A 23524-nucleotide genomic window follows, 5' to 3' on the forward strand; every position below is an offset into this window, starting at 1 on the left:
TCCAAGTGATCCGAACAGGGATGGTCGCTCCTATATTTTGCAATAACAATCCTGCAGAGCGTGTTATGCCTAAATTTGAGTGTTTGTCCATTCCTTCCCGACACTGGTTCAAACCCGCCACTAGTGTATCGTGATCATCTAACGCAATTGTAATTAAAAGAGACGCTTCCTAATTTCCAGCACTACCAAGTACGAATGTTTCCTGCGAGCCGAACAGTGCTAAGACTGTTTCCTCAGAATCATCCGCAAGTGCGTGTTTTAGTTGTTCTACTGAAAAAACACGACGGTTCACAGCCATTACCACTTCCACCTAATGCACCTTTATCTAATTCTGATTCTGATCTCGAAACAGTTCCTGGGGGACAAAATCTCTCTTCTGTGCCGATTTTTACGACAGTTAATCGCAATGAGAGCTGCTTCCCTGGCTCCCAAGAAAAGTGTGGTTCTCCTGAAAGAATGTTTCATGCTCCATCCCCCATCTCAGTCTAGTGAGACGGAGGTCGCTTCTTCTATCATGGAAGTAAGTAGAATTAGTGACGACAATCGAAATCGACGCAAGCGTACGAAGCGTAATGAACAGTGTTGAATTCAGACATTTTCACCCGGGGGGGAATGTGAACTCCTCGGGGGGAAGGGTTCTTTTTCTGTATTTTTGCAAGAAAGCAGCATATTTAACAATTCCATTCACATGCAATCTTACCTAATATTGAGACTAATTGCTGATAAATATTCAATGTGAGATTATAATTTAAAAAAACAATCGTTTAATTTTATCTAAAACATTAAATAAAGACCGGCAAAAATATTTTAGACTAAACTTTAACTGCTATTTACAGTAGCTATTTTTGTTATTATTTCCTATACTCAGTAGTTACTGTTTGTTACCAATGTACAAGTTTTTAAAAAGATTTAAATCAACTCTAATATTTTTTGTCCTAAAACAAACATACATAGGATTATCTTAACAAAAAGTTATCATTCTTTCTCTGATTTCTGATTCTAAATCAAGCATATTAACCTTGGTTTCTACACTGCAATAGTTTAGTTTACGAAATCTTCAGTAGAATTAGTGCCTTGTCGTGGAAAATCAGTGCTTGGGGCGAGAGTATAAGATGACATCCCCGTACATATAAGTGAGGTCGACAGACCAGCCGCGAAAGGTGAGAAAATTTTAAAAAGTAAACCCTGCTTTTCCTTGATTTTGAGCACTTTTTATTACTTTTTTCCTTTCATTTTATAGATGTGAACATGCCCACATGTATACATGTATTTCATTCCTCTCTTTTTTCTTTCCTTCTTTTGTTTTCTTTTTCCCTCCTGAATTTTGCGCCCCTTACTTCGGCGCCCGGGACCGTCGCCCCGCTTGCCCCTTCCCCATGGCACGGCACTGAGGAGGATCTTCGTCACCTTCAATAGCAATCTTTCACTTATATACTACTATTATATTGATAAATTCTATATAAATCTCTAACACAGGAGGGATAACTGTTATTCCCGGATCCCTCTAAATGACGCCCACTGAATCTCGCCCTTTAACTGACTTATTTTTAGTTAATGAAAGGTGTGTTTACTCTAACAATCGTAAAACACATTTAAGTCTGTCACTTCCGATGCGAGAAATGGGATTTAGGCGCTCTATTTCAAATAATGCAAGAACAGTACATTTTCAAGAACTGAAGTCTGCTGACATCAGAGATCATATGGAATGATCGAAAGATCTTCCCTATCTTTCCTTTCCTATCTCAATCTGTGCTAGTGCTACCTACTAATATATAATATAGGGCGAGAGTATAGTACCTACTACAATACAAACCTTTCTTCAACAGTTGACAATTTCATGTTCTGGCAAACTCGGCCATGGCGTTAAGAAATACAGGTTTTATTGACTATTTGGTATTCTATCTTAGATATTACATGTTTAATATTTATATCGAATGGGTCTGAGTCATTTATATATATATTGAGAGATCGGATTTCGTCTGCACGTGCACGGAAAGAAAAGCAAATAATTGGGTGAAGTGATTTCTACATTTTGTGACTGAAATTTTGGGAGTTTCTCCGGGGGGGAATGAATTTTCTTCGGGGGGCAGACTCCCCCCCAGGGCTACCCCCTGAATTCATCCCTGGTAATGAATTGAATGAAAATCTAATTAAAAAGTCTGAAAATGACACGAATGCGTCTATTCTGTCTCCAAATACTGACAATACGTCGTAATACAGTACGTGTGCTATATTTTAATGAATTCAGTTTAAGTATCTTACAATACGTTAATCTCTAGTATATTACGTTAAATTCACATGTATGTCATTTAGATGTTTTAAGCTGTACTTTACTGTTTCTCTTCTCAGAAATTATGCCGTTATATTTACTTTTTCTGCTCATTCTGTTGTGTCGGTGGTTTTAGGTGCTTACGAGTGTGATAATCCTTGAAAGTGATGCGATTAATATTAATAATTTGCAATGTTCCGCCAAGCTGTTTGCTCTTTGTGACTTTTTGCGCATAGAGGGTATTGACGTTCCCCTTTTAAAGGAGGTTGATATTTTTGAACTAAATCTTAGTCCATCCTATGCAGTAGAAAATAACTTTGACAATAGTGGCACAGGTACAGCTATTGCTTACCACCTGTCCATCTGCTCGAATATTACGGGGTAATCCAGGAAACATCAATCTTGTCAATATTTATTCTCCGAGTGGTTCGCAAGCTCGCACCATGCGAAATGCTTTCTTTTCCCAGGACCCAATGTTGAGAGGTTAATTTTGGCTGAGGATTATAGTTACGTTTTAAAGGCTGAAGATCAAACGCCGGGACTTAACTACTGCCATGCCCTTCAAAAGTTAGTCAATGGACTTCATTTACGAGACACCTGGTTCCGTTTGAAGCCACAAGCACGGGATTACACTTTTATATCACACCAGAGTGCATCTCACCCTGATCGCATATATGTATCTCCTGTGTTGATCTCATGCATTAAGCACGTTGAAATTGTCCCCACCTCCTTTTCTGATCACTGAGCCTATATCGTAGCTTTCACCTTTCCTGATTTACGTGTTGAACGAGGTAGGGGTTATTGGCAATTCAATACATCGTTATTGGAAGACGATCAATTTTGTGCTCAGTTTCAGTCCAAATGGCGTTACTGACTTAGGCAACGTAATTACTTTCCCACCGTAGGTGACTCTGTCGGTGGTACTCATCTGAAAAATCCAGAGATCTTATAATCTGCTTTACTTTTATACCAGGTGTTTGCGAGAAGCTCGCTGTGCTGCGGTTTCTGACTTATCTATGTTCCCTCAGGTTAAGTGCTATCAAGCTTTGCTTCTCAATTTAGATCACCTCCATGTAGTAGGTACCAAGATCAGAAGCAGGGTTCCAATAATAGATGCTGATGAAGAGCCATCATTATATCATGTCTTCAAAAAAATCAAACGAAGCCAAAGAAAACGGGTAAATCAAATCACAGATAGATACTCAGAACTCTATAGTATTGCAGACACTACTACAACGTTGGAGGAATTATCTACTTCATTTTCTGGTATTCTTAATGATGCAGCACAGCGATCTCTTGTTCGAGCTTTTAGTATTGAAGATGTACATCACGCTGTTCTCGCAGCTCCGAAAGGAAAATCTCCAGGACTAGATGGCATATCTGCAGAATGGTATTTTTGTTTTTCCCTCTAATTGGTGAAACACTGTCCTGTCTCGTTAATGAATATTTCTGTTATTACCCACAGAGACGCATAGAAGTCCTGGTGTTACAGTATCTATATCTAAGCAAACACACCCTACAAGTATTACTCATTATCGACCCATCACTCTCCTCGACTGTGATTACAAGTTGCTTGCTCATTGTTTGAACAACAGACTATCCCAGTATATTGATATTCTAGCGGGACCATTTCAATATGCAGGAGTCGGAGGAAAAAAATATATCACGTACATCTAACTGTACGAGAAGTTATTGCAAATTTTCAGACTCATACTACTAGTCACGCTTTGCTAACCTTAGACTTTAACCAAGCCTTTGATCCTGTGGTCAGTATTGAACCATATGGGCGTTGGAGACTTATTTGTCCGTTGGATTTGCGTCCTGTATGGTGATGCTCAATCGAAATTAAAAATCAATTGTTTCCTCACTACACCTCTTAAATTCTAACGCAGCGTTAGGCAAGGATGTCCATTAAGCATGACTCTTTTTATGATTTCCATCTGTTCCTTCCTACATAGCATTGCGCAACGTATCCAAGGCCTTGTTATCTGCAATGTTCCTGTTAAGGTGTATAGTTTTGCTGATGACATGCATGTTTTCCTTCGTGATCCCCAGGATTTAGAAGCAGTTGAAGATTGCGTTCACAGGTATTCTGAACAGTCAGGGGCACGTCTTAATTGCTTGAAATCTAAACTTATGCCGCTAGGAAACGGTTCTACGAATGCATATACCAATTGTCCTCAGGTAGTGAAGGTTATGAAAGTACTTGGTATTTATTTTCCCTGCAACTTGGATGAGAGTATAGCAAAAATTTTGAAGATGTTTTTCTGAAGTTCCGATCTGTTTTACATCAACATACATCTCATCACCTGTCCCTGATATCTCGTGTCTACTTTGTGAATACATATGCATTTTCCAAGTTGTAGTACGTCTGTCAAATTTCGCCTATGCCTACATTTTATATTCAGAAGATTAGGAGAATTGGTAATTGGTTTGTGTGGACAGATATGATTTTTCGAGTACGATATCCAACTCCATGTTTACCATTTGGTGCGGGAGAGCTCAACTTGATCCATGTTGCAAGTCAAACGAAAGCTTTATTCTCCTACAGAGAATTCCAAAACATTCAAGGTATTGGAGATCAACTCAGCATGACCGTTCTTTCGTCTCTCGTAGCTACCAATGATGCAGAGTGCTACCTGAGAACTTATCTAAGATTCCTCCCGACTTTTAGTATTTTAAAGATGTAATATGTAATTCTTTCTATCTGTATGCCCATGGCCTTCAAACGTTACCTCAAAGAGTGAAACTTCTATATAACTTGTTTCTTCAAGAACAACCAAGCCAATGTCCAAACATAATTACAAAATTCCATTTGCGCATTGCCAACATATTTGGAGAACAATTTCATCTACTGTTGTATCAACCCCATTCCGCCCTTTATGGTAAAGAACTGTTAATAAGATTATAGATACTAAGACTAAACGACATAACTTTCAAATTACAGATAACGACCTGTGTTTTCTTTGTGGACAAGTTGATACTTTAGAACACCGTCTTACAACATACAACGAATCGACATCAATTTGGAAAACCTATAGGGAAATGGTTCAATATTTGTGTAAAAAAGCATGTATTTCATTACTGTTCAGATCCTTTTGTTTCTGATTTTAAGTTTTTTTCCCAATGAGAAGCAAAACCCTGTGGTACGACTCACTTCTAATACCATTGAATTTATTCTGTCCCCTAGTTCTCTTCAAGCACATCACACCTATAAAGGTTTCCTATGTTTAAGATATGGTAAATTACCACCACTAATTAAGAAAAAGCTTTTCGCATATTACCTAAATTACCTCTTGTATGGGTACGCACTATAATTAAGTATAATTTCTTTTTATTTCTCTACTATATATATTCGGTTTGTAAATACAAACTGTATCAATATATAGTATTATTTTTTTCCGAATTTTTCGCTCATATGTAATTTTAATTATTAACAAAGAACAATATCAATTATTAACAATAATTAACAAAGAAGTGGTCCAGTGAATGCATGTTAGACAACTGCGGGCGAGCCCTGGTTCGATCACATCAATTTTTGATTATAGATTTATTTCTTCAAACTTTTATTTCGTTAACGTATATTGATTGTCAATAAGGTTAAGTCAATTATACAGGCCTTTTATTCCCACCTCGCCCGATAGAGAACTAATGAATCGAAAGGAGTACTTTTCCACGTATCTCATATATTATAACTATATACGCTGCAGACTACACAACTGCCATAAGGTGTTTGTGTGTATGTGGTTAAAATTAAAATATTACGCTTTTTGAGCATTTGTTATTACTATTTCCCAAACTGTTGTTCCGATACTAACATACTTCCAATTTGGAGGCTAGATGTATGGTATATATTCTACTTTCGTTATACGCATGTATCGTAACGAGGATCATAATGAGGATAAAAGGAGAGATTTTGTTCGATCATTTTTCCCATTTTTTGTATCGTTTCCGAGATATCAGCTAATTTTTCGGTTTTAATAACACACGCTGACACTATATATTACAAGTGATGCCCACTGTTTCTTCAAGATCTATATTTCTTTGGGGGAGGAGGCACCGGCGGAGCTTTGAGAGTGCCTCTCGGAGCACACCAAAATTAAAGCTCTCATAGTAAAAAAGGTGGAATTTCTCAGCAGGAGACCTGGGTTCGATCCCCATCAATTTTTTTCCGATTTTTTCATTCTTCGAAAATTTATTTTTATAACACATATTGATAGGTAATAAGCTTGACTCTATTATATAGAGCATTTCATTCGAACTGGTCCCGCCACCTAAACTATTAAATCGAAAGGGGCACTAGTAAGTCGAACTATTAAATCGAAATGGACATATCCTCTACAGACGCGGCCAACGAGACAATCATCAAGAGGTGCCCATTTTTGTGTGGATGTGTGTCTCATCTAAAAATTAATAATTTTATACTCTCCAGTTGTGGTATTGACTTCAAACTTGGTATCCGCCTGTATCTTAACGAGGGACATAAAACGGGAGATATTTTGCAATCAATTCCAGTTTGAAGCAACACTGTTGTCGCGAGAAAAATGTATTGTAGTCTCGTATGGGCACTATATCGTGAAAATGATGCCCAATGTTTCCTTCAGACTCTTTTCTGAGGGACACTGCCTTCTCAGTGTGCCCCTGGCGGAGACCAAAATAATACGTTTATAATACAAAAATAAATAGAATATTATCAGTAGTGCCCCAGGTTAATAATCCCCCCCAGGACATTGCTTCGAAAAGAGACGCGGCTCGTGCTCCTTTTCCAAATCTACATATGTTTGATTTTAAATACTTCAGTATCGTCTCGAAACTTCACCTAAACATACTGTATCATTTCGAGACCATCTCAAAATTTGCCCTATAAATATATCCTTTCCATCTACGTGTTAAATAACAAAAATATTTTGTTCGCGCAATAGGAACAAAAAGTACTTTGCTTATACGAAGCAATAGAGATAAGGAAAAAATACAAGGCCAAATACCGTTTAGCCGGAATAGAACCACCTTCTACTTAGAAAGCACATACGTTAGTTCTGGATTTTGATTGTACGTACGTAGCACACAGAAAATTAACAACAATCCAACTGTCGTTAAAACTTAACTCAGAAGAGCAGCTCTAATAATAGCTATACTTAATTAACATCAACATATAAGAAAAAAATCAACATATTAAAAATATGAAAGAATTATTTAAAAAAATGATAGCTATTACATATTTGCCTAGATTCACACGTACGGGAAGGAAAGGGTCTATAGCAACACCACCTCTAAAAGCCGACTGAAGAGGCGTCGGTCCAGCTCTTGAGGGAAGAGCTTTCTGCGAGCGCGTCGCAAAAAAATCAAAATACGTGTTTAAATCTAACAAACTCATGTAGCGCTGAACATAGATTATCGTACAGGCAATTAGAAAGAGCACTGCATGACGTTCGGCTTATGGAAAAAAACGAAAATCTTGAAATAGCAAGTAATCAACAGAGAATTGATGCGGTGGGCGGCGGCTAATACAACCTAACATCGCCATCAGACTTCTCCAGGTTGAGGACGCACCTACGCACTTCGTATAACGATCGCATTAGGTGGAGGTGAAGTGCGAATAAACACGCACGAGTAGGAATGAGCTGATGCACAACTTTAAACCAGGCCTCTTGCATGTAAGAAGGTGACACAGCATCAAAAATATTGGCCCAGACTTGTGGCCAAATCACCTCCAGGAAATGGTGGAGTATTCTAAGGCGTGTTTGACGATATGTTAACTCCAAAAGGATACGATATAATGTACGGGCATTGTGACGGGAGGGGTCTATGATCATCCAAGCGTAGGTCCAATTACGAGCTAAGGTCATAACACAGGACGGACACTGGGACGCAAATTGTATAAAAGGAGGCTTCAGAGGATATTAATATCTCAGCCAGAAGCAACAAATCCACGAATCCATGTTAGTGTTACTGAGACTCCAAGGAGAAGAGCATTATAGAAGACGCATAAACAATGTTATACATTTAAGGCGAAGGTGAACGAAACTGAAGCCCTCACGTAAACGCGGAAGGTAAAGTGCTGTACGGAGAATGCGGAAAAAGAATCCGCGAAAAATATGCCAAAGAAACAGGGATTAAAACTTACGTGAGAACATTTCCGGCAAGGGATGTACTCTCGCCCGGTACACAATTTGGTTGCCACTTAAACGTTAATAATGTGAATACGATGTAAGAGATGTAGTCTTCGAAAACGCATGGAATATAAGAGCTGACATACTTGTGATATCATTGGGGACCAAATCTCATCATAATTCTGAGTTGGACATGACGTAAAGGGAATTCCTAGGATTGTTGAAGACGTGACCTGCGGGATGCACCTCGGTTATGTTCAGATCGTGAGCATACGCAAAGATATTTTGGCTGCGAAACATAGTGTATCCAGGAGGCGATAACGCAGCCAATCGCCGAAGTAAAGAGTCTAGCACCAATTCAAAGAGCCTGAAACTTAAACTACATCACTGGCGCAAACCTTGTTTTAACTGAATAACGGGGGAAAATAACCATTAATCTGATTGCGAACGTTTGCTGTACAAACATATTGGAGATGACCTGCCGGAAGGCTAACGGGAAAACCCAGGCTTCAAGTGTAAACGCTAAGATCGGAATTTGAGATCGTTAATACGTGCTAAATTTTCCAGGGAAGCAGGTGCAGCCCAAAGTTCACGAACAGCACTATAAAAAATCGTGAAACTGACGATCGTCTTCGCGCGCGATTCTACCGCGCCATTTAATAAAACTACGGATTTGTGGCTTACAATATACGTTCCAGTATGATGCGACAGTCGAATAATATTTTTTTTTCATATTACAAAAATAGACAAACTTGTAGAAAACAACTCTACCACTTCTTCCCGTGACATAACTTCCTTATTAATTTTCCAAAAAGAAGAACCTGAAAAACGGGGCTGAAGGTATGGAAAAAGGCAATTTAAAAGCCACTTCAATGGCTGAATGGTCTGAAAATGCAAGTGAAGAGTTAACAAATGTACCACGGGTGAACTTAAAGGTGCCGTTACGTATCCTCGGTCGATTCTGCTCTTAGTTGTTGACCTACCGAAGGTAAAAGCATGCGGCGAGTTGGATATACTGAGCGCATCAAGTAGCTGAATATCTCGCACAAGCTCCACTAACACATAACATGGTGATGAGGGGGTGAGTGAATCATGGGTGTTAATTACTGCATTAAAATCACCTATCAATATACACTGATTAATGTCGGGCGGAACTAAAGACGGGACGGTATGCTAATAAAAGTGTTCGCTTTCTCGTACCATGAGATAGCCCGAAGGCGCATACAATAGAATTAAAAATATATTTTGAATGTAACAACGTATGGCCCTCCCATCGGGAGATAATACCACTCAATCATACGTAAGACCATTCCTTAACAAAAGAGCTAGCCTGTAGATGATTCACAATTAATTATTGCGTGGTAATTACTAAGAAAATCTAACGACAGAAAACTCAGTTCAAAATACCACATACGTCGTGATGACGGTGTTCAATAAATTGTTTAAGGAGAGCTTTATTAGACGCAGAACTGATGCGATGGATATAAGGCGCTAACACTGTAAATGAATTTACAGCTGACGTATCGGAACAAAAGAAGAAAAAATGAAAAATAATATGCTCAGTATGAAAATTAGAAATCTTTTCTTCGCACACGAGTGAGAATTCTCTATTCACCAGTAGTATCATTGATACCAGTTCTGACGCTCTTTCTCCATCCAACCCCAAACCCGCCACTGACCATAGTACTTAAACAAAGTTACAGAGCGTAAAGTAGATTGAGTATTGTACCTTGTGCACTGGCTTTTATCACATTTAAAATCATAAAAACTTACATCTAAAAACTTACAATGGAATCCTACACAAAATATATTTATTGCATCTTAATCTCCAGTTTATAAGCTTTCATTTGACACTTGAATCATGAAAATCCGTTAATAATTAGCTTTAAAAACTCAATAAGAAGGAATACATATAGCTTTATAGAAGGAATACATATATAGGTGATCTGTCACTGATTCATTTTAACGATTCCAGTACTAACATTGGAACATCACAACACGAGATCATAAGAAGTAGGTTAAATAAATATGTTTAAAAAATCAGAGTTTATTTCAGCAAAACTGCCGTCGCAGAAATCCTAGGATCCATCTGAGAGGTCAGCGCTGATGTTGTTGTTGTTGTTTTCCCTCCAGATAGATCCTAGGATTTTTTGTTCAATTTCTATGTGCCTTTCTTCTTTCTTTCCTTCCTTCCTTTGAGGTCTGTAAGCGAACTTGTTGCTTTCCACCCAGCCTCAGTATAGCTACCTATCTGAATACGAGTCACAACATTCACCCACACAACTCACAATCTTATTGCATCCATCCCATCCCATCCCTGGCGCCAGGTTCCCCTTCCTTCCCCCTTCCTTCCCCCATTTTGCTGTCCCAAGTAACAGAGACGCCCAGCCATATCCACACATGAGTCAGAGGTGAGGACACTGTAACCATCTGTGATGAAAGACAGCAGTATAGCTCAGTTTACTTTACAGTTCCTTGAGAAATTACAAATTTATACCCCGGCCGTAGATATAAATTTGCAATTCCATGGCGAGGATTCGAACTTACATTAGCAGCTACGAACCACAAGCTTTATGCAACTGCGCGCTAACCAACTGAGCTACGGATTAACGCTGTATATAGGAGAGAAAATCAGTCCTTATATATGAACAAATACTTCTACAAGCAACGCCATCTATTAGCAAAGTGATAAACTACACGATATACAGCACTATCTACTGACTAACTGAGTAACTTCTTAGAATGTCCACCTAGCTAGCAAAAATAGCTAAAACATCAATGTTCAAAAAAAGAAAATAATGCCAGTGTTGCCAACTCACCCAATATTATAGTGTTTACCCAAAATATTTTTAATAGGGTAGTCTTACGTCCCCATAGTTATAATGTGCTAACTCATCAAATAAAAAAGTTGGCAAAATTCAGAAAAAAAATTATGAGTTGGTATACACTGCGAAAAATAAAATTCATAAATTTGAAAAACAAAAAATACTAACATAATCTTCACAAAAATTTAAGACTTTTTAAAAGAATAACATTTTCCCGAAAACTCAAAAATAAACCCGTAAAAAATTCCCGAAAATTTTGGTTTTTTCTAAAATTCTCTGTAACTTCACCGAATATTAACCGATTTTCAAAATTCCAACGACAATCGATAGAGACTTAAACGTACTATTTTTCTCATGTATAACTGGTTGCCTACCTTTAAGGATGCGATTCTAATTTTTAATAATTTCACTAATTATTGCTACTTTTGAAAAATAAAAAATACTAACATAATCATCACAAAAATATAAGTCTTTCTAAAAGAATAACATTTTCCCGAAAACTCAAAAATAAACCCGTAAAAAAATTCCCGAAATTTCGAGTTTGCTGTAACTTCGTCAAATATTAACCGATTTTCAAAATTCAAAGGACAGTCAATAGACAAATAAATTTCCTATCTATTGAATGTCTTATAAATTGCATAACTCTAAGGATATATTTATAAAAAACTCAAATAAATCCCTTATTTATACATGTATCTTAAAATTCAAATGACATTGTGTTCTGTATATTGAAAGGCCTTAGTTTTTATAGTGTTGATACTATAAAAACACTTATACACTTAAAACATACTTAAAACATACTTAAAATTACAAGTTCGGATACTGATAATGGAATCTTCTGCTAACCTCGTTCTCTATAGGAAACAGTGACTTCTTAAACTCTGTCCACTGATCATAATACAAGCTAAATAGACAGCCGTTAATATCAAAAACTACTTGAACTTCGGTTTGCACATTTTTCACAATTACATTAAAATTATTAGTAAGTATAAATTTCTTTTGAGGATCCATTCTATGCACTCCATTTTTTACTTCTGACGACATATTTTTTTTTCATTTTTTGGATTTACATACAGAACTCAACAGTTGGATAATTATCTTTTAAACCAGTGTATTTAATTTTTATTCCATCTTTAACGATCTCATCAATCATTTTATCTGTTAAGTGTTTTGTAAATCTAGGTGGAAGAAATACCTTAAACTCTTCACATTCAACTAAAATGCTCTTTCCAAACTTTGTTTTAATCTTTTCCATTTTCACAATCTTATATTCTGTATTTAATTCTAATTCTCTTAATCCAATAACCTGTTTTTGTTCAAGACTTCCAAGTTTATTTAAAAGTTCAATATGACTCGCCATCGTATTTATTATATTAAAACTTTTTAAAAATCAGTTTCTAATAGCCTCGAATTTCGTTAAGTATGTCATTGATTCTGTTAACAATATCTCTTACATTTTCATCTGTTAATTCACCATTCATGAGCTTAATTACATTAAGCTCATCTTTAAACAACCGAATTCGATTCACCATATTTTTATAATATTCTTTCTTTGAAGCCATATTAAACCGTGTTGATAGACCAGTGATAACAGCAGAAGCCGAAGCAAATGCAGTTGTAATAATTGAATACACTGTAACAGGAATAAATACATTGATGAACCCTGTTGCAGCTGATAATAGAATTGATAACGTAATAAGAGTAATATAAACACATTTTATTCTCTTAAACTTCCTTTTGTTTTTCATTAATAACTTCTCAAGATTTAATATAGTATCTTCAATTAACACAATTAAATTCTCACGTGGAATGTTATCTGGAATAGTCATTTTACTAAATAAGTTTTTATGATATTATCATAAAAACACTTACAAACTAAACAAATCTAATAAACATATAATTGGTTTATATCTTCTCAATTATTTATTCTTTCTCAACATCATACTCTAAATTTTTCTTACCAATCATAACAACATAGCAAATTGTTTTATCTGGTACATCGCTTTCAAAATTAACAGTCAGTTTCAAATTAGTTCTATCTCTTACAGTTACTGATTTATGCTTGCTTGTGTTAATTACAAACACTGGTCTATTTTCTAAAAATTCCTTAGGATAATAAAACATCTCAGTATTTCCAATTGTAGCTCGCTTATATACCGTATACGTTTCATAAACTTTCAAATACTTATGTTTTGCAAAATCTAAGTTTAAAGATTCTAATGGGAAATATTCATTTCTAGAATTACGAAAATGGATATTCTGAACTTTACAATGATCAAAATAGCTTGAATCTCTTTCTTGATTATCATTCCTATTTGTCTGGAAAAAGGCAATCACGAAATTAGGCATATCAAATTTACTTGAGTTAAATTGTGTGGTTAAATCGAATTCTAAATATTTGCCACTAACTGATTTCTGTAAACATTGATATGTGTTAAATGAAATAGGAATCTTACCTTCTTTTAACGTATTAGATCTTAACCAAGTGGCATAGTTAGGTTCATAATTAACAATAGGCATTCTTAATTCCATATTTGTAATCTTAATTTTACCTGGATGTGGTTGATCATTCTCATATGTTCCATCCTGCTTTTTTGTTTTCCAAATAGCAAATGCATTATCATCAGAACCACTTCTTTTAAATGTATATTTCAAACCTCCTTTCCACATAATATCTTTAAAATCTGAACAAAATTCTAGCAAAAGTCTGAGCAAAAACACTATTTCTTCATCTGTTCTTGCCCACGTAATTCCTTCCCATCCACATTCATCATAGTGATTTGCCTCTGGTTTTGAAATCGTACATGTGTTTACAGCTGTTGAAGTTAAACCAGGATAATCAATAATATCCAATATCTGTCCATGCTTACTAACTTGAATTTGAGAAAACAAATGTGGGAACAAATGTGGGTCTAATATTTTGACCAGTAGTATATTCTCCATCAGCATCTCTACCTCTAATTTCAAAAGTTACATAAATGTCAGCATAATAAGGATGTATAAAGCCATCACCCACGTCAATACCAAATTCAATAGACCTGTTTGACTTATTTAATTTCTCGATTTTTTTTGATTAGGTTTAAAGGATTGTAATTCATATGATTCTATCTTATCCATATTTATTATAAAAATATTTGTAATCGTTTTATGAATTAAGCCCATAAAAACTTAAATATAACTTCTCCAAATATCCTTATTCCTATTCACTTGACTAATAATTTCTGAAAAACTATACCCATCTGTAAACATTTTTAACACTGTAATGCATAAATGTCCACAAATTACCTCGTTATAATGTTGTATACGGCTGCTATTGTACTCTATATTATGACCAAGATATTTTACGAGTGTTTTTGGTGGATTACCTCCAAATGAATCAAACACATACTTTCTATTTCCTTTTTTCCAATAACAAATCCAATGCGTTCCTATATTTTTAGACGTATCAAAATTAACAATACCACACTCATTCTTCCTTGGTTGTTTAGGCAATTCATCACTCATAAATACACCTCTAAAGTTTCTTATCTTCAGTTTTTTTAACAAGTTGTATTAGGTCTAAATTACTTAAAGGTTTAATTTCTTCTTTTTCTTTACTGTTTTGGAGTTTACGTTTTTTAAAAGCTTACCACCATGTTTTTCTTCCATTGCTAAGTTATGTCGCTTTTGTTCCTCTAATTCCATTTTATTCTTTTTTGCATCATCTACAGTCTTAGCAATAGCAGCCGCACCTCCAGCAACCTATTAAAGCTAAAATCGTTGGAATAGTAAATATAAAACCACCATAATGAACTTTATTCCCAATTTAAGTAATTTAGTTTACCCATATTAAGTTGTGCACCAATATATTTTGCAAAGGAATGAATAGTGGCAATGAAACTATCCAACTCAATTGTATCTTTAAGGAGGATCGTCTGCTTAGGAGAAAAGTTTAAATTGTAAATCCGTGAATTGCATATAAGATAGTTTTACTGCAAGAGTATAAAGCAAAGGCATCACACACACACACACACACACACACACACACACATATATATATATATATACATATATATATATATATATATATATATATATATATATATATATATATATATATATATATATATATATATTGACAACCCAGTCACTCTGTGCCTAATTTGGGGATACTGCCACAATATATAAATATATATATATTAAAAAGATCATGCATAATGAACATCCTTGTCTCACTGATCGGTTAACAGCAAAGAATCGAGTATAAAATATCCATTAACCTGCACTTTGGATCTCGATATAGTATATAATGCTTTGCCTTGTTGTATGACTTCCATTCGAAACCAAAAATTTCTCATCACGTAAATAGTAACGATTTACTAAGTTGAAAGCACCTTGAAAATCTATGGATAATATTCCATGTGTTTTTTCTTGTTGTAATCCAAATATGACACTGTTTCTCTTAAATCCATCAGCAAATCAATCATGTTCCGATCATTAAATACAGCTTGCATTAGATGTAATATAGAGGGTATAACCTTCATTAGCCTATTGGTAATCCATTTTGTAATCCACACAAAGCATAGATAATGGACGATTATCTTTAATTTTACGTGAATATCTAGTTTTCGGAATTAGCCTAATGAAGCTTTTGAGAAATTCCGATGACCAAAGTTACCGAAAAGAATTTCATACACCATTTTAGTGAATTCTGCTCCAATGGTGCCAAAAAATTTCTGAAAATTCCACTATTAAACCATCTAACCCTGGCGTCTTGTTTCTTTCAAGATCATTAATCATTATCATCATAGGTATTCTGCCTTTATTGGCAGGTCACTTGCCGCAGCTGAGAAGCTTCCATGCTCCACGTTCCTCCGCTAAAGTTTTCGTCTTCGCGTATGATCTTTCTGTTTTTATATAATCCATTAATTGTAGTCTCCTTCGCCCCCTCCCCCTCTTTCCCGCCACCATACCCTCTAGGACGTCCCCTGTGATATAATCTCTTCTTAGGCAATGTCGCAACCAGTTTTTAATCCTCTTCCTAATAATATCTAAAAGTGTTCTTTTCTCACCCACCATTTCTAACACTCTCTCATTCGTTTTGCGCTCGACCCAAACTAATTCTTTCCATTCTTCTCCACACCCACATTTCGAAGGCTTCCAGCCGATTTTCGTCACCTTTAATAATGCCCAAATTTCCACCCCATAGAGATTCCACACGAAGCATTTTATGAGTCTTTTTCTCAACCCTTTATTCAAGGTCCCACGAAACAGACTTTTCTTCCTCCTAAAGGTTTCTTTCGCCATTCCTATCCTTGCTTTTATGCACGTTCGTACTTTATGCCATTACTAAGAATACTACCCAGGTATCGAAAAGTATTCAATTGTTCTATTTTCTCACCTGCTACTTTTATATTTGACACAGACCCCTTCGTTCCAATCACCATGGCTTTTGGCTTTCTAACATTTATTTTCATCCCATATTTTACAAAGCCCTTTCTCATTTTTTCTAAAATTTTTTTGATTTTCTTTTCAGATTCTGCAAGAAGCGCCATATCGTCTGCTAATCTTATACATCTAATCATTCTACCTCCTACCGAAATGCCATTATCATCATCATGGCTCTTTTTCACTATCTCTTCTGGATAGACACTAAATAGTGTTGGCGAGAGGCAGCATCCTTGTCCAATTCCCCGTCACTTCTTCCCGTATGCTAACACTTACTTGTTGGTTCATGTATAAGTTTCTTATGAGTTTCCATCTTTCCATTCCAACCCCATCTTCGTTACAACTCACAACAACAATTCCCAATTCACACGGACAAAAGTCTTTTCTAGATCAATATATATATAACATACACCTATTTTCCTTTTTCTATAAATCTTTCACCGATCGCCCTTAATAAGCCAATAGAATCTCTTGTGCCCTTGCCTCTTCTGAGCCCGAACTGCTCCTCCTCAACATCTTTATTTGTTCTTCCATATAACCTTCTGTTCAGCATTCGGAGCAGAATTTTAGCTGCACGAGATATGAGACTAATAGTTCTATAATCCTCACATCCCCTTTTGTTCGATTTCTTAGCCATCGGTATCATGATCGTTTTCAGAAAGTCTTTTGGCCATTCTCCTGTGTCATATATTTCATTGCATAGTCGGAACAATTCTTTCCTTCCCTTGTCTTCTATATTTGTAACGAATTTGATTGGTATATTATCTATTCCGGTTGCCTTTCCATTCAATCCTTTATCATTCATTCATTCCATTTCTTTATCATCCTCGCCTACTTCATTTTCTACTTCAACATTTAGACTACACGGTCTATCCCTACTCTTATATAAGTCTGCAACGTATTCTTTCCATCTTTCTATGACCTCATTTCTCTCGCTGACTACCTTCCCATTCTTATTTTCTACTGCAATCATAATACCCCTTTGTTTCCTCCGAAATTCCATAGATTTCACTTCCTTGTACATTTCCTCATATTTCCCAACTCTTTCTAATTCTTCTATGTTCTCGAATTTTCTTTTGTAAAACTCTTCCCTCGTTCTGTCTGTTTCTCTTCATAATTCATTACTTAATTTTCTGTACATCTTTCTGCCCTCTTCTGTATCAACCTGTTTCCACATCTTTCTCTCCCTCATTTTCTGCAGCATGTCCTCTGTAACCCATGTATTTTTAGCAGTTTTGTGTTCGCGGTTAGCTACTTTTCTTCTGCCTAAATTTTCAGTTGAATATATACTTCGGCCAGCACAAGATTATGATCAGAGAAAATATCAGCCCCGGAAAGGGTCTTTGCGTTCTTTAAGCTATTCCGATACCTGTCCTGAATCATAACACAGTCTATCTGATATCTTCCTCCGTATATTGGTGATTTCCATGTGTATCTTCTCTTGTGCTGATTGAACCAAGTGTTCCCAATTACTAGTGAATTCTGTCTACAGAAATTCATCAGTCCCTCTCCCCTTTCATTTCTTTCGCCTAAATCATATTTGCCTACGATACTACCTTCCTGTTTTTCTCCCACAACTATATTGAAATCTCCTATTAGAATTATGTATGCACCCTTCTTCTCCCTATCTATAATTTCTTCTATTGTCTCATAATTTTCCTCTACTTCTTCAATTGCATGCGAAGTCGTCGGGGACATGTCTGTATCACCACTACATCCTTCGTTTTCCTTTAAGTGTTAACATCATAAATCTATCATCAATAAATTCTACTTTCACTACCTTCTCCTTTTAGCGGTTTCCAAGAATTATTCCTACGCCATTATGCCCGCCCTTTTCATTACCTGAGTAAAACATTCTATATCCTTCGCTGTTCAATACCCCATTATCTTCCCATCTAACTTCACAAACGACTACAAAATCTAAATTATGTGACCATCTGCCCGGCCACAAAACTATGTTTTTGGACGAGCAGTGTATTTAACTTTTATTCATGCAACGAAATTATTATTTTGTTCATAGAAACGAACAGCTAGTTTCCTTCTGGTGAGAACTTCAATTCTTTCTGTTTATGCAGGCGTTCTCCGGCCATTCTTATCATTTTTCACGATAGAACAAAGAACTTGTTGTTTTTCAATGCAACTCTTATCGTCTAGACAGTGTGTTTCGTTGCAGCAAACTTATTTTTTTTCTTTCTTTAAAATAGTTGCCAACTTATAGTCTTCGTCACCATGACTGTTCCGCATATACTTTTTTCTTAACAACATTTATTAAGAGTGGGAATATTTTTGGATACGAAGTTGATATGGTGTGGGAATGATATTGGTTTTGTCGTGTTCCCACGCACTCTTATTACGTCATCCTTCCTGCCGTGAGAATAAGTGTTCATATCCTGCAGGAGTCATAGGTGGAATGACTCATACACACAATTACCATCGTTCGCTCCTTTCCACTGAACTGTTTCACGTATAACAGTAGTGCATAAAAATCCTATAACCATGGAAAGAATTTATTTGTTTAGACTGCTACACTTTTTTTAACTACTCTTTTCAAGCTTCTTTCCCACGGGATCAAATCAAATGTTGCCAGTGTTCTCTATTACAACATCGACACATTGGCACTGCGTATGAATGCAAAAAAATATTAACATTTTTTTTATTATTTGATACAGTGCATTGCCAACCCTAAGTGTCGAAAACGGGTTGTTCCTAAGAGTTAGTAGAAGCGGAGAGTTAGCAAAAAGAGTTCGATATATGGAGAAGTAATAGCAAGAAGTCAGAGTATGAACAACTTCGCGGTGCGACGATGTGAAGCAAAAGAACAAACAGATACCTTCGGGATATGTAGCGTCCTTTTGGAGTCAAGATACTTCGTTGACCAGTGTTTTTCCAACATTTCCTCTTTCCCCTTGTCAATATTACAAAGCAAAAGTCTTGACTCAGTGCGAACAGTCAATGTATAGTGCAAGTGATATTTAAACAAGGGCTACGTTTCTAGTGTCTGTATAGAGTGTGCGCATATCTACATTTACCCTGCAGTGTTAAGAGTTTTATTCTCCATTTCGCTTATTCGATTGCCGCAGAGCAATTTCTCCTTTTTGAGCATGTAGCTCTGTCAAGTGAGAATTTTGAGTGTTGTTAATGCATATATATATTTTATTCCGTTCCGTACCCACATACATCCATACTCAATAAATAAGAATTTACCTAAGTAAATATCATCGTCTTCATTCATGTGTGTTTGAATTCCTGCGAGCAGACGACTTGCCAGTTGCGTATATGTATGCGTGTGCATACGCAAAAGTAAGTATAATACAACCTGAGTCTCAAAAGCACCAACGTGGCTCATGCCAAATCACTTGTCATATTTCAACATCATCAATCAGCTCCCAAACAGAGTATGAGCCTGGAGCAGAATTGTTATCAGCTGTTTCTTAGGGAGTTCTTCGGGAGCCAGCACCCAAGGTAGCAATTTTAATGACGGCCGAACTAGCGACACGAGCCGAGACCGTCAGTGATTTTTGCATGGGGACAGTAGTTATATATGAATAAGTACTAATAATATTGGATTAGGAAATTTTATTAATCATATTTTCTTTTTACAGGTTGTCCCAATACAAACAATAATAGTAAAACTTAGTATTTTCGTATTACATAGTGTTCTGTAATATATGTATTTTATTTGAATTTCATTTACATTTATTATTTGCGATTAGTAATTTTATTTTCATTATGGCTCACCAACAGGTTGACATACTTAAGATACTTGAACAACTGCAAGCTGAAAATAGAGAACATTCTAAGAAAAAGGAACAGGCACAGATAGAACATAAAGAACATTTTGCAGAAGTAAGAGAAAAATTAGATAGACAAGAACAGGCACTGAATGAGAATAAGGAAAATCTTGCTAAGCTACAGGCACATATTGATGCAGTTGAAATTAAATGCGATGAGGGAACTACGAAAATAGCTGATAGAATACTAGCGTTAGAGAACAAAGTAGATCAAAATATTGAAAGAGTTCAGAGGGAAATCGAATATAATACAGTTGCTATTTAGCAAAGCAGAGATAACATAGAATTTATAGTCCGCGATGTATACACAACTCCAAAAGTGCATTACCACCTGCAATTCTCGTTTTCCTGCAATAGTTGGCAACCCAAAAAGCTCGGCGGTTGGGTTGGTTCCGAATTCGAAAGGCGTTGGACCAAACCACAATTCTCTTAAAAATATATCAGTGTGGCAAACTGAAAAATAAGGAAATAAACAAATTGTTAAGAATGACAATTTTATTATCGAAACGGAGTTGGATGATATCAAAAGTTACAAAATGATCTTACTTAAGCACCTCAGAAAAGATGAATGGCAAAAGACACATATCAGAAAAAACATTTCTCTCCTTCTCCCCCCCCAAAAAAAAGAATTTTAAAAAAGAAGGAGTTACATAAAGGAAAGCTTTAATATAAAAGCCTCACCCAAACTTTTGAAAACTGACACGCGAAAGGCAAGAATAACTGAACCGAAGTGAATAAAATTGTGCACAGATATTGCAGACGTAAAATGGCTTCATATTTTCCTGAAAAAAACGGTAGGGTGGGGCACGCACCTCCTCCAAACCCTTGATCACGAGATATAAAAAATGCTAGTCACAGTATGTCAGATGTGTATAAAGGACATGAAGAATTGTAACGAAACTTTTTCTATGGACAACTCGCAAAAAATAAAGGAATACGAGTTTTTACTGTTCTGCGGAAAACAGTTTTAGGGGGCAAAAGCCCTCACGAAAAATTTTGAAATTTGACGCCCGAAAGGTAAGAAGAAGTGAACCGAACTGAATGAAATTCTGCACAGATATTATAAACAAAAAATGAGGGAATACGGGTTTCTTATTTTCCTTTAAAAAACGGCGGGGTAGGGCACGGACCTCTCCAAACATTTGATCACGAAATACCAAAAGTGCTAGTAACAATATGTGAGATGTGTGTAAAGAACATGAAAAATTGCAACGAAACTTAGTGTATGGATAATATACAAAAAACATACGGATACTGTTTTTTTTTATTTTCTGCGTAAAAATGGTTTTACGGGAAAAAGCACCCACCCAAAATTTTGAAAGTTGACGAACGAAAAGCAAAGTCAAGTGAATCGAAATGAATGAACTTCTGCACACACATTGTAAACGTAAAATGAGTGAATACGGGTTTCGTATTTTCCTGAAAAAAAACTGTTGGAAAGGGCACGGACCCCTCCAAACTTTTGATCACGAAATATCAAAAAGTACTAGTAACAGTATGTGAGGTGTCTGTAAAGGAAATGAAGAATTGCAACGAAACATTTTGTATGGAAAATAACTATAAAATAAATCAATACGAGATTCTTATTTCCTGCGGAAAAACTGTTTTAGGGGTCAAAAGCTCCCACCCAAAATTTTGAAAGTCGACACCCGAAAGACAAGAAGAAATGAGCCGAAGTGAATGAAATTTGCATAAGTACCGCAGACGTAAAATGAGGATAAGGGCTTCGTATTTTCCTAGAGAAAACAGTTAGGTGGGGCGCCGACCCCTGCAAACGTTTGATAACGAAACACCAAAAATACTATTAATAGTATGTGAGATGTGTGTAAGGAAATGAAGACTTTCAACGAAATTTTTTGTAAATACGAGTTTTTCATTTTTACGGGAAAACGGTTTTATGCGGCAAAAGACCCCACCCCAAAATTTTGAAATTTGGCGCCAAAAGGGAAGAAAAAGTGAACCGAAGTGAATAAAGTTTTGCGCAAATATTGTAGACATAAAATGAGCGTATACGGATTTCGCATTTACCTAAAAAAAAACGGTTAAGTGTGGCATGGACTCCTCCGAATCTTTGATCACGAAATTTCATAAGCGCTAGTAACAGTATGTCAGATGTCTGTAAAGGACATGAAGAATTGCAACGAAACATTGTGTATGGAGAATACGCAAAAAGAAAATGAATACTTGTTTCTCATTTTATGCGGAAAAATTATTTTGCGGGCAAAAGAACCCACCCCAAAATTTTGAAAGTTGACGCTCGAAAGGTAAGAAGAATTGAGCCGTAGTGAACGAAATTGTGCACATATATTGTATGAGGGAGTACGGGTTTCGTATTTTCCTTGAGAAAACGAAAGCGTGGGGCGCCGAACCCTCCAAACCTTTGATAACCAAATATCAAAAGTGCAAGTAACAGTATCTGAGATATGTCTAAAGGACATGAAGAATTGCAACATATCTTTTAGTATGAACAATACGCAAAAAATAAAGGAATACGGGTTTTTTCTTTTTTGCGGAAAGACTGTTTTATGGGGCAAAAGAACCCACCCCAAAATTTTAAATTTGAAGCTGGAAAGGTCAGAACAAGTGAACCGAAGTGAGTGAAATATTGCACAGATATTGAAGGCTTAAAACGAGGGAATACGGGTTTCGTATTTTCCTGGAAAAATGGCTTGGGTGAGGCACGGACTCCTTCAAACATTTTGATCACGAAATACCAAAGTACTAGTAACAGTATTTGAGATGTATGTAAAGGACACGAAGAAATGCAACATAACTTTTTGTATGGACAATACGCAAAAAATAAAGGAATATGAGTTTCTAATGTTCTGCGAAAAAACGGTTTTAGGGGACAAAATATCCTATCCAAAATTTTGAAAGTTGACGCCCGAAAGGTAAAAAGACATTAGCCGAAGTGAATGAAATTCTGCACAGATATTACAGACGTAAAATGAAGATATAAGTTTCGTATTTTCCTGAAGAAAAATGTTGGGTGAGGCGCCGACCCCTCCAAACCTTTGATCACGGAATATCCAATGCGCTAGTATGTCAGATGTGTGTAAAGAACATGAAGAATTGCAACGAAACATTGTGTATGGAAAATAA

This window comes from Thermobia domestica, chromosome 4 (assembly GCF_964235325.1).
Source record: "Thermobia domestica chromosome 4, izTheDome1.hap1.1, whole genome shotgun sequence".
Taxonomy (NCBI): Eukaryota; Metazoa; Arthropoda; class Insecta; order Zygentoma; family Lepismatidae; genus Thermobia; species Thermobia domestica.